Below are 13,821 nucleotides of genomic sequence, written 5' to 3'. Positions count from 1 at the left end.
TAAGATATGTATTGAAATATTGGCCTATAGCATACATTAATAGAATTTATGTAAGTTTGTGCAAGAATGAATATACACAGATGTACTTACACATGCATTTATCTATTATTTCTGCAGTGGAAATAAAATAACAAATAACTGCAGACATATGTGACACTATCTACTTGCCTATGTTTTAAAATATTATGCAGATAGCAATGAAATTCTTTACCTGAAGAAAACTAAAAATTTGTTAGAATTTGAACATCAGTCCAAATAACTGGTGTTTTGTTAAATCTATCTGCAAAACAATTGATCCAAGAAAATCTTGCAACCTTACAATTAATTGGCAGCGAGTGAGTTAATGTTGATAAATCATGAAAATATACAAACATATTTTTATTCCTATATACTACTTTATTTTCTTCCAAAATCAAAAGTAGAGTTATAATGATAAAACATCAGTGTGGGAAATATTCTCTAAGCACTGTTACAAATTCCTTGGTTTGCAAGTGAGGAAACTGGAGCTAAGACATACTCAATAACCCACCCACAAACACACAGCTTTGAATGAAAGCCAGATCTCAGATTAGGCAGCATTCAGTGTTATATCTATGATAGTAGACTATCAGAAATAATGTTTTCAGGCAATGATTCCCCAAGACTCAACCACAACAGTATGGAGGGTTCAATTATTCAAGAAAATGCTTATGAAAGCTGTTATCTCAATTATACTAAAAATAAAGAATATCCAAGCATATTCTAATGTAATTTAACTTTTTAAAATTTTTCCTAAATAAATATTTTTGATGTCAACAAAGATACAAACAATAGTAAAATTGTTCACCTCGCTTTCTTTCTAATATGAACATTTTAAAAAACTGAAATCTCCAACCATAACAAATTGTCAAATAACTTCTGCTAGATTCATAGAAAGAAATAACATGTGACTATGAAAATTATGCTGCAGCAAAAGATTTAATGGCTTCAGAATTTTAATTTAAAAAAATTTTATGCAAAATGTTATGATAAATATAGCATCATCGACATACATAAAATTATACATAATATACCACAATACCACATTTACCTTATAGAATTGTGTTTCGTATTGTATTTTGCATTTGCAGTTTGTATTTTAATGCACTATCACACTTAAGAACTATTTCAGAAGTCAGAAAAGAAATGCTGAAATTGTGATTTCATCATAATCATATGATGGAATACTGAACAATGGTTATAATGAATGAACTAGTTCTAAATGGATGAACAAAGAAAAAATTTTAAAACCACGAAGAGCAGAAAAGCAAACTGTAAAACGATACACAGAGTGAATGCATGATGTTAAAATGTGACTTCTCTTCTAAATTGATCTTTAAAATTTCACTTAATAAATATTATAAAGACTATAGTTTTAATACTGAATATTGGTCTGTGGGGGCAAATAATTAAAAGCCCTAATAAATACTACAATACAAATATTTTTGAAGTATCTTCCTTCTGACCATGTTACTTATCCCAAACTTTTATTCCTTTTTTGTTCCCTCATTGTTTTTTTTACTTTTCATGCTATTTTAATAAAAAGACTATTAAACCAAAAGAGTAAGCATTCCTGTACTCCGTGTCTTGTCATTGTAGTCTTCAAAATAAATGTTCTCATTAGTGACATGGGGCTTCTCTCAGAGGTCACTGATGAACAGGTCTCAGGTTTGGCACTATTTTGGTGACCTTGGTTTTACAGGTTTGGTTTACAGTATGTGTCAGTGTTACAGATCTAATCAGATTTGAGGATGATGACTCGACATTCACATGGAAATGAAATGTATAACCTATTATGTCGATTTATTAATTTGTAATCAAAATCAAATAGGAGCCTGAAGCTCTTGCCTGCTGCCTGCAGAAGCACCCTGAACACCTTACTTCACTAAAGAAAATGGGCAAGAGTAAACAGATTATCCGAAGGTGGCATGGTGAGCATGAATTAGAATACATTATTCTATTTATATGACATACCCCTAATGCCATCAGAACATGCAGGTCTGCAGCATCGAGTATTCAGAAAGCTAGCATCTACTTTGTTTCCCGGAGGGCACCCTTGTGAGTATTACCAAACGATGCCCTTCAGATTCTGGTTCAGTTTCCATGTTTTCCATACACAATTAGAAACATTTATCTCATAGACACTGTTAAGACTGTCAATATGATTTGAGCTGCTGCCTTGGGAATATATTCTATCCTTTTCGATAGAGATTATTTTTTCACACAAATCTATAGATTTTTTTCTCATATTACGGATGAGGTATCTTCTGATCCATTATTTCTTGACAAGTTTTTGAAATTCGAAGAGATTTCTGAGGTGACTTGCTTATTCTTTTGCCTAGAAGCATGTTTTTTCTTAATTGTATATAAAGACATTATTTATGAAATGTTTTGCATATTATTCACATTTTAAACTCTTCTGCATTACAAAATGGAAAACATTTTACAAAAAAATCTGTCAATACATAGTTATTGAGAACATCAGAAATAGTGCCTGAATTGATATGTCAGTTGTAATTCTATAAATGATATTATGGACAGAGCGAAACCACTGTCCCTTATTGTTATAGATGTTGGTCTTCTCAAACAATTTAAAAATTAATTTTCTATAATTTCTTTAGGGTTGTGAAAAGCCGATCCATGCAAATAGGAAATGTTGCAAATCCTTTTCAATTTTATTCTAAAGTTGCTAATCACACACTGATTCCAAATCAAAACTCACTAAAATGAAATGACCAAGCTCCAGAAACAGGATAATGCAAATAATCTTACCATACAATGACATTTTCATTCGAGATTTTTCCCAAATCACATTATCTGATATTTAAAAATTAAATAGAACATAAAGCAGATAATCTTATTCATGTGCAATTCATGCTAAAGCAGATTTGAGTGTGAATTCTGTTTCAAAGATACTTGTAATTTCAAATTTCTGTTTTTGTTATCTCAAAAACAGTATCACTATGATAATTTGTTTCATTTGCGTTGTTGGTACACGCACTCTTTTATTTAAATATATCAACAACAAAATTTTCAAGTGCTATAAATTTACATTTTAAAATAGACTAAACTGGAACTACCAATATTGTATAAAACAATAGAGGCTGAAATAAGACTTTCTTTAAACATAAATTTATAAATCATTCTATATAAATATTATTAGCATAACAATTTGAACATAAACTTTGCCAAAGTCAGTAATAGAGACCAGAATATTTAAGACTATTGTTAACGTTATTTCTTATACTTTACTATTTCAAGGTTAGTTTTCCCTCAAAATTTCTGAAAATACTGAGATTTCTCTCTATTTTATAATTTGTAGCATCAAAAAGTTTTCATTTCTTGAAATTTAATGTAATATGTGTATGATAACCATTAAATTTTTGCTTTCTTTGTTCAAATTAATCACTGTGAACTGTTTCAAAAGCAAAAATTTAAAAAACAAGATTCACAAGTAATAAGAAACACTGCTTTGTTGAAAATATTAGATTTCTTAAAGAAGTAAACAAATTGTAAACATTAAAAAAAATCACTGACCTTTAATTATATGAAAATTAACCTTTTTGGTTTTGATCCCGGAGTTACAAATAAAATTTTGAAGAAATCACTAACAAATTTGACTCATACGGATAATTTTAGAAAAATATATATTATGAGTGTTAATACTTTATGGGAGTTTAACATATTTTAAATCAAAATAAAATAAAGTTGGCAATAACTGCAATATTGTCAACTCTGCTCTGAATATAAAAAGCAAAATAATTAAGTTGTATGGAAAAGTATTAATGTGAAAAGTATGAATAAAAAACTTCACAATGATAATACAAGGGGACCTGTATTTGAGAAAAAACCTACAATATAAATAATGACACATGTAAAATATAAATTTAATACTTTTGAAACTGAAATCTATAGGCAACACACTTAAGAACTGAAGATACTTTAGTGTATTTAATTTTATCAAAAAAAATTATTTTTCATAAGGAATTGTTATATGCTACATGAAATTAAACAAACATGTAAGACAATGAGAAAAAGAAATTATGAACATCCCATCACAAAACAAATATTTTCTGGTTGTTAACCTCTTAGACTATCTTGCACCTATTTGTTATTAAAAGAAAGAGATCAATGTACTGATTTTTATTTCATAATAAGAAGAGATCAAAGATAGATCCTAATATTTATTGAGCACTTAATTTGACATTTATGTTTTAAAAATTTTTGTCAATATTATAGATGCTGTTCAAATTTAGGTAAATATACTTCAGGAAAAAAGCTTAGAGGTGGAAAGTAAATTGGCATGTTTATTTTTCAATAATAACTGCTTAACCTTTAAATCTATGTTCAACAAGATACCATTATCTTCTCAGAATATTCTATTCTACTGATAGTACATATTAATTAACACAGAAAATTCAAACACACACACACACATATACACAAGAAAGCCAATTTATCATTTCTAGTTGACATGTTGGTTGAAATACGGGATTATTTATTCTTGCTGCTGTTCATTTTATATACAATCAAAACAAACCTATAAATACTTATCTTCTAAGTAACAAAATTAAATTCTAAAAACTACATCAACAGCTTATTCTTAGTTTCTTTCTTATTTTGTTTAATTTTATTTTTAATAGACAACTATTAAAAATCAGCCTACCACATAGCTGCCGAAGTATTTTAAAAAAGGTAATGTGAATAAATCTTTCTGCTTAATGAATGATGGATTGAGCTATAAGATGAAAAATTATTAAGTACTGGTGCAATCCATTAATACACTGATATTTGTGACTATGACTAGTTCTCATTAAAAGTGTCCAGGTTTAAAAAAATGTTACAATAAAGTTTATTTAGAAAACTGGTGGTATAAACTGGAGGGAAGGCATTCATGGAAAGGTATCTCCTCATTTTCCTCCCTCTGTCATATAATTGAGGCTGACATGGACACTTTCTGTTCTCACATGCCCATGGCCACTCATTTAGTAAATTCTATAGATCCACAGCAGAGATTGTTTTATTGTCTGTTTTGCATAATAATGTTCTAAATCTAATGTTACCAGCAAAGATCCCTGTCATACAATAATTATCAATATTTATTACTAAAGCAAGTTCTTGAACATACTGTAATTTAAGCATGGAAAGTTGAGTAAGAATCTAATATAATTTATATTCATAATAAAAGTACTAGCAAAGTATTAATAACACTGATTTGGGGGTATATAGGAAATAACATCAATTTAAACTTTTGCAACACCATTATTCAACCTCTCAATTTGCCAACAGTATTCTATCGCTAGTTGCCCTTAGTTTAGGCACAGAGTTCTGATAATTGTAATTAATCATACATTTCAAAAGCTTTACGATATTCATATTGGAAAACACAGTATAAATCTATGTGTTGGGGTGCTGTGAAATAATCAAAATCATGAAACATATTCCTATCAGAATGAAAATACTAGTTAGACAGCTGTCTTATTCTAATAATATTAGGTACCTTTAATTATGCCTCTCCAATCTCCTACCTTTGGAAAACAATAATTAGAAAGGTATGCTTATTATAATAATTAGTAAGTGTGATTCTCGTAAATAATTTTTTCATTCACTTGATATCCACTTTTGATCCATCCACCTTTTCCCATAGTAAGTTCTAAACATAAGCCCTTTAAAACATGAAAGATAGTTTTTGATCACTATAAGGAATGACTATATTTGTCTTGTCCCATGGTTTTAATCCCTTGGTAACAACATAAACAGTTTATATAGCATATTATATTTAGAGGTTATCACAAGTTTCATGGTAATTAGGTGAATAGTAGGGCAGCTTATCCAATTATATTTCTATGACTAAATATCTCTAAAGCTACATGGCAGAACTGTCCTATACAGTAACATACAGAAAATTATTTGAGGACTCTGGGGTTTCAAAAAAAATTTGGGATGTTCAGTGAAATAAAATCTATCCCTGAATATTGTATGAGCAAAACTGTACTCATGTTAAAAATATGTTTCATGAGATATGTATCATATACCATATGCCATAAACAATCATATTATACATATATAATTAAGCTATATTCTTTGTAGACTTTTATACAAAGAAGTGGTAATTAAAGAGAGTTAAAGGTAAAGGTGTTTGTATCCAATACAGCATTAACATATAAAAATTAAATTACAGTAATACTCAAAGTTAGAAATATTATTGGGATAAATCTTGCATCCTCATAATTTCTGCTAAAATTTATATCCCAAGATACATTTTTCACTCTTTTACTCATCTAGAATAAATTTTTTATATATAATGATTTTTATATATTATAATAAATCATATACATATGATTTTTTCCTTATATATAGTGCTAAAAACTTTTTCTTCTTATTAAAAACAAATGGTGCCTCCCAATAAAACACCCAAGTTTCAAATATATATCCCTTTTTTATAAATTATAAGTGAAAGTCATGCTCAGTCATACTTTACACTGTAAGAGAAACCAAACAGGCAGGTGAAAAGACAGAAACTAAAGAATAAAAGGTTTCCTCTTTTGCTTGATCTTCACTGACTGATAAACCCATGTTAACTCCTAGAAGATAACTTAATGGAGAAAAAAACCAAAATCTCTGCTTCTGCATAATCTCTCAATCCCTCTATATGAGTTTCAAAAGCTTAATTCAGTTGAAATATTAGGTTGGTGCAAATGTAATTGCGGTTTTTATATTTAAGTCTAAACCCAGTGGCTATATTTCATGGTGCTGGAAGAAAACTACCTAACAGAGCTATGTTATAGCTCTATTAGAACAATGTGCTAAGGAGATGGAATGAAAATACAAATAATGCAGAAAGTGCATTAAAATTACTGTAATAACAAGTGCAAACACTTGGTGAATGCCAAGCTTCAACTATTATCATGAGGCTTAGGTTAAATACAGATCCTCTATTTAACAGATACCTATTTTTGATTACATTTTTAAAATGAGAATTTAAAGTTGATCATTAGACTATTTTCCAAAATTCTTCAGTATGCACATTGCCACTCCCATTACCAAGATTCCCAGTGAAAACTGATTACCCTTGTGTGTATGTATATATGTATATATGTATGTATACAATATTTCCCTCCATAAACTTGAAGTCAACTTCAGTAGCGTATTACATGATTGTATCAGTCCAATAAACTTAACTGAAGAAGCTCAGTATTGTACAAAGAGTATTTACTGATTATATTTTTAAAGTCTCAAAATATGTAGAAATATATACGTCAAAGTTATGTCAAAATTATGTCAATCTTATCAACATTTCATTTATATTGAGTTTACAGAAAAACTTACAAGGCACCCAGTTTTCTCTGAAGATATATATCACACAAGCAATGACCATAATATACCTACTTCTAACCTATTTTACCACATTAACATTGCTTTAGTTGATTTTTAAACTGTCCATAAGAGTTACAGTGGAGGAATTTAACACATTTAATAGGGATGATAAAATAGTAAATGTCTGGTTTTCATATTTTTAAACATTTAAAAATGGCATAAAACTTTCAGCATCTTACAGTGAAACCCTTTTGTTCTTGCCTGTGTAAAGGGGCATACATTTAGAATGGAATAAATTTAGAAAAATCTATAATCACTTAATCTGTGTGGCAACAGGCGGGATAAAATTAGTTCCTTCAGAAAGGTAGTTATACTATTTTATAACACTGGGAGTTCCAAGCCTTCTTGGATATTATGCGAATGTGAAAGAAATATAGTTTCAGAATGCAAAAGTAAGTACTTTGCTACAGACGTTATCTGAAGATTTAGAAAACAGTCACATATATTTTATAAACATGTGCCCTCAGTGTAAAGCATGTTGAATTCAAATGATTGCTAGTGCTACATTTTTCAATGCATCATGTCTGTCTCTAAATTCCTTAAAATGTTTGCTGTATGGCTGTAACTTTTAAATTGCTAAATAATGACATTAAAGTAAGACCTAATAGGATTTTTTTCAGACTAGTTAAGCTCAGTTCTCTGCCACGGTAAAATCTATGATAAAACACAATGAAAGAAGCAAGAGATGGGAGATGAACAGATTAGATTCAAGAAGCAGTTTTTTCCTGAAACAGTGCAACAATACAGAAGCCTAAGTCTTTGTCCTTCTGTCTGCGAAATGGGCAGCCCATTTGTCTCTGTCCACTTTAAAGCTATTTTCTCAGATGAACGACTGATTGCAAAGTTTTAAAATTTTTAGAGGAAGGCAGATTCTCTCATCACATTATTATTGTTACCATAATATATCAACGTAAGAATTTTTAAAAGTGACTTTTGAAGAATTTTGCCTCTGTTTCTAAAGGCAAAGTGAATGTGACCAGATCACACCAGATGTAAATGTCATGAAATTTTGAAGAAGAAACATCAATTCACAAGAATGACCAAAAAGTTGTATAAGCTTTTGTCCTTAAATGTAAGCTGCAGTAAATTATTTGAAGAAATAAGTATATTTAGCTATCTTAACTTTGCAAAACACAAATTCAGGTGCATTCGGGATACTAACAAGTATTCAAAATCATGTTTGCTGACTTTCAAATGCAAGTTTTATACTTTTTAAAACTATAACACAATAATTAGAGTTTTATTATGGCAGAATGCATTGTTTTTCATGGCTTTGTGAATCACCACAAGATATAACCAAAGGACCAGTTGACATTTCTGACATGAATGAATCATACTGTACTCTAATATGCACAAAAACTATTTTCAAATGCTTAATGAATGAAAAAAAGCTTAAAGAATCTAAATTTCCACAGATATAATCCAATCATATTTCAGATGACACAAAATTTTTTCCAAATATGACAGTAAAACCAGTGTCTCCCCTAAAGTGAGCTCCATACACATTTATTTGGCCTCATTGTGATTACATCGAGATAAATGAGTGTTATGCAGGTTCTCATATAGTTTTCCACTGCTCCATCTGCTGGATATGTCTACATCTCCTGCACCAAAGTGCTAACCTCTGAAAAGTAACATGAACTAATTCAGCAGGTGGCTTCAAAAGGCTCAAGCACGTTGCTTGAAAACTTACTATGACTTGTAAATTTTTGCTTCACTAAAAACTTCCTACTTCACTGTAAGAAAAAATAATAATAATGAACCTATACCCATCACTAAAATAGTACGGCACGGAGGATACGTTTCCCAGTAGGTGATACATTACAAACAACAAGGCACTGGGCAATTCATTGCAGGTTTGCACACCGCTCCGATCTTAACTGATTTTGGCATTGATCTGAGAGGTTTTAGAGTCGTTCCCCTAATCTAGAAATGGAAATCGTATGCATAAAAGTTTTAAAGAGATTTTTAAGCATGCCTGTTATTAAGCACATAAATATCACAAAAGGAAATCATGCCTCTCCAAACACGATTTACCAAGGATCAGGGAGCCCTTAGCATTTTCCCCCGCAGCGTCTTTGCAGGCAGCTCCCGAGTTGCGCTCTCCGACGAGGCAGCCCCACTTTTCCTCCTTCTCCCAGTCACAGACGGGACAACGTGCAGCTGCCGCCACCAGCCAGGCCGCTGTCACCGCTGTCATCGCTGTCACCGCTGCCGCTGCCGGCGCCACCGCTGCTTCAAAACCATAGCTGCTACTGCAAAGAAAGGGTTACTCCTCTCTTGGAGTCAAGTGGCTGCAAACTTCACCTGCTTTTCATGTACCTTCTCTTGCAAACTTGTACGTCCTTCCGTGCAGAAGGAGCAAGGAAAACCATTACCAGCATCACAGGGAACGTCATAAAGAAGGACACCCCCGGAAGGTAAGACCTGCGAGTTATTTCGAAATACGATCTTAATCCAGATGGGAACCACCGCTGCCAGCAGATCCTGCCCCCCCCCCCCGCCCGCCCCACCCTCGACTCGGTTCCCATCAGCGAGCGGAGCCCACGCTGCCAGGGAGAGCGGCTGCAGCGGCCGCCGGCATGTGCGAGGTGGAGGTAAAGTTTGACAAATGACGACCACTCTGGGAAGGGGAAAAATCTAGGCAGCCAAAAATCCGCGCGGGGTGTGCTAGGGGAAAAGCCGCGCCGGGAAGCGCCACGTACCTTGCTGCGGTGCCAGGCGCAGAGGCTGAGAAGAGAGAGAGTCGGTGGAGGTGGCGGGGCGAGCGTCCAGCCCTGGCCACGGGCTCCCTCCCGGGGCGAGCGGAGCCGCCGTCGCCGCCGCCGCGCCCGGGCGCAGGGCCGAGCGGCCGCCGCCTCGCCAAAGGCGCTGGGCAACGCCACTCACTTGGCCCAGGGAAGTTGGGCAGCCTCCGCCGCGGCCTCGGCACCCGGCGAGAGCAACACGTTTAGTTTGAACTTTCCAGCTCCAGTCCCGGCAAATCCACACTCACGCACACACGCGCGCGCGCGGACAGCCTCTCAGAGGCGCGCGAGCGGGCCCCGGTGGCTTTCTGGTCTCGTCTTGCTCTCTCCCTCGCTCTTATTGGCGCGGAGGTTATTGTTTTATTTATTTATTTCCTCCTCCCGGCTCCAACCCTCCTCTCTGCGCCTCCCTCCCCGGCTTCCCCTCCTCCTCCTCCTCCCAGGTCTGCGGGGCCGGCCGGGGCGGTCGCTCCAGCTGCAGCGTAGCGGGGCTGCGCGGCGGGACCCGGCGGGGGCGCACCGGGTGGGGGCGCTCCGGGCGGGGACGCGGGGCCGGGCGGGCGGGGACGCCGGGGCTGCCGCCTTGGCTGAGGTGAGGGAATGTGGGGAGGCGAGGGGAGGACGCTGCCGCCTGCCGCACTGTGCTGTGCCGGGGGCACCCAGAAAAGCTGGGCGAACCCCGCGCCGCGGCCAAAGAACTGCGCGAGGGGCGGCTGGCTCGGCGCGCCCGGACCCGGCTGCCTCTTCCGCCGGTCGGGCGAGAACGCTCAGTGCCTCCTAGCCACCGCCACCCCGCTTCCTTTCCTGCTGTCCCCGGGGCTCCCCACAACCCCTCGGGGACGCTCGGACGCGCGCCGCCACCGTTTATCCACGGAAGCCAGGGGTTTGCATTTGTGAATGGTGGTTTCAGCGCTACGCGGTTAGGCTGCCTCCGCTCTCCAGCCGCCGCTGCCCCGACTCTCGGGAAAGGTGCAGCCACCGGCGGGCGAGGCAGGCTCAGCCCTCCCGGGCAATGAAGTGGGAGTCTGTGGACCACGGCCCCTGGCGCGAGTTGGGGTGCCTACGTGACACTCCAGACCCACCTACAAGAGCCAGGGCGGCAGTGGCTCTGCTGCTAGCATTCGCCCCCAAAATGAGCTCTAAAAGGGCAATTGACCGCTGCTGCCACCGCCTTTCAGTAACGGCCTACCGGGCTCCCAAACCTGCGGGAGACGCGACCTGAAAGCCGGCCGCGCTCCCCCACCCCAGTCACCCAAAGGCCAGGCTGAAAAGAGCCCGGGGCAGAGACCCGAAGACCGGTCGGCAGCGCGCTGCTGCCTGTCCCGCTTCCGAGCGGCTTCTCCAACGCCAGCCCTTCCAGGCTTCCCGTTAGGTAAACCTGTTTTGGCTTTTTTTTTTTTTTTTCCTTTGGTTTGCTGTTTGTTTATATTTAGGAATTCATGATTTCAGTCACAAAAGGGGGAAAATTAAAAGGAAGTAATTCTACAATAGATCTCCCTAAATACAGCCAGTTAACTAAGCAGCATCGCAAAGGCTGCAATGTAAATCGCACGCATTGGATTTGGAGGCAGGTTGGTTTCCTCAGCGTTTTGCCCTCCAGAGTCCTCACAGCCTTGGACTGCATTGTACAAGGTCTTCAGATACAAGAACATGGTGACACTGGAGTGCTTGCCCTGATCCGTCACAGTATGCATATGTATGTAAACTGTGCTTTCCTTTCTAGACAAACCTTCCAATTTCCCTGAAATGTATTCATTAGATATGCATTCCTCAGTCTTCTCCATCTTTTCTCAGAAATTCACTGTTAAGGGTACACATACTACTTAAAGAGCCGGTTTTACATACTTTACATTTTCCTTGACATCCCGAGTAAGCCCCCCAGAGGTCAGACGGGGAACAGGTGAGGTCAGAAAATGGGAGAAGGTGGAAAAAAAAATGTTTATCTTTTCAGCATGCTCTAGTTCTCTTGCCCCAGCATAATCATGTGCACTTGCCATTTTCAAAGAAGGGAAACAGGAAATGCCCGTTTCTGGACCTTTAGTACTCCCGTACTCTTGAAACATCGGCTTATCACTGAGAAAAACGGCCACTCATAATTCAATTTAAGACCCTTATTGAATGGAGGAATCTAGAGATAATCTCCAAAAGGCAGTAAAGTGCCTTACTAGTCAGCTGAGTGGCGGACATGAAGATGTGCCCGTCTCTGATGACATCTATGCCAGTGAGGTAGTAAGAGTTTCATTCAAAATCTGAAAGAACCACGTGCACTTTTAAAGCCAGAGCTTTGGAAGCAAATGTATTTCTCCAGAATTATTGTCCACTGCTCCAGAAGTAGCCAGCCTCTAACATAGGGAAATGCCTATCTGATATTGATAGCTTCGATTGTGTTTTACATACAACTTTTTCTGTATATACACACACATACACGCACACACACATATGTACATATGTATCTAACACATATATACATGCACACACATACACATATGTATCTAACATATATACACATACATATACACATATATATGTATCTAACACATATATACACGTAAATATACACGCACACGTATATGTATGTATCTAACACATATATACATACATATATATACACACATACACACGTATTCCTCACCCCATCACCATAGTTTGAACAACTCTTAAAATGGTATACTTTTTCTAATTTTCTCTGAGAGAATGCAACTGTTCTCCTTGTCCCTCCTCCCCATTTCCCCACACAGTTGCACCCAATATGCTTCTCTTCTCCAGTGTCCAGAGGTAGCAGTGTTCACTGAATTTTGCAATCCATATTATGATAGCTGTATTCACTCTTACTAGAGAAACACACATTTGATGCTGGGAATGATGTTGACTCTAGATGCAGCAAACATCATTGTTACAGATATTAGATGGAGAGAAGATGAAACCAGGAATAGATTTCATCATCACAGCAAAGAAGTGAATATTGTATGTAAACATCATCTGTTTCAATGATTGTGTTTATGTTTGTACCCACAGCCTAAGGCCTGATTCATAGAAATTTAAAAATATGTGTAGGGTGAATTAAAATTATGAATACATAAGGAGGGTGGATAGCCTATTACTTTGTTAAAGGTCACTAAATCAGAAGGAAAATGATATTAAACATAGTAAAGGATAATGTTTTCAGAGATTATTGTTATAAATACCAAAAAACTACTACCTTTATGTAGAATATAAAAATGTATAACTGCATTGAATCAATTAAATTTATTTAAAAATATTATTTAATTTCTTACTAAAGGGATGAAAAATAAAAGGACATAGAAAGGTTCTAAAGCAGACAGAGGGATGAAAGTTGTGACTGTAAGGGAAGGAAGCTGCAGTGGTGGTAGGGAAGGGGCATGATAAGAAGATGAGAAACATGGAGAGAAAGAAAAGTATGAGAATCCCTTAATTTCTGGCCAAGAACATCAACAGTCATCAGAAAATCCCTCTTAAACCCTATTAATATCCTGATTTGTGAAAATTTGCCTAAAATGTTTGAGTTGCTTGTGTTACCAGTGATAGAACTACATCATACAGGAGAGTGAAACCAAACCAATAATTCTCGCTTCCACAATCAAGAACTTCACTTTTCCCACTTTTTCATAAAAGGTACACTGAGCCATGAATTTATATGGTACAACAATTTTAGTTCAAT

At 36.6% G+C, this 13,821-nt stretch overlaps 1 long non-coding RNA gene across 1 annotated transcript in view; it reads right to left on the bottom strand.

Annotated features, from left to right (window-relative positions):
* The window catches only part of LOC119622305 (uncharacterized), a 1,408,766-nt gene extending 1,398,589 nt beyond the window's left edge, over window positions 1–10,177 (bottom strand). The window contains exon 1 of the long non-coding RNA XR_005238953.2: window positions 10,101–10,177. This is a non-coding gene — a long non-coding RNA (uncharacterized lncRNA). The remainder of the gene's footprint in view (window positions 1–10,100) is intronic.
* Between the last annotated feature and the right edge of the window lie 3,644 nt (window positions 10,178–13,821).

Source organism: Chlorocebus sabaeus, chromosome 7 (assembly GCF_047675955.1).
Source record: "Chlorocebus sabaeus isolate Y175 chromosome 7, mChlSab1.0.hap1, whole genome shotgun sequence".
Classification (NCBI taxonomy): domain Eukaryota; kingdom Metazoa; phylum Chordata; class Mammalia; order Primates; family Cercopithecidae; genus Chlorocebus; species Chlorocebus sabaeus.
The sequence above is the reverse complement of the archived record's forward strand: the minus strand, read 5'-3'. Positions and strand labels throughout refer to the sequence as shown.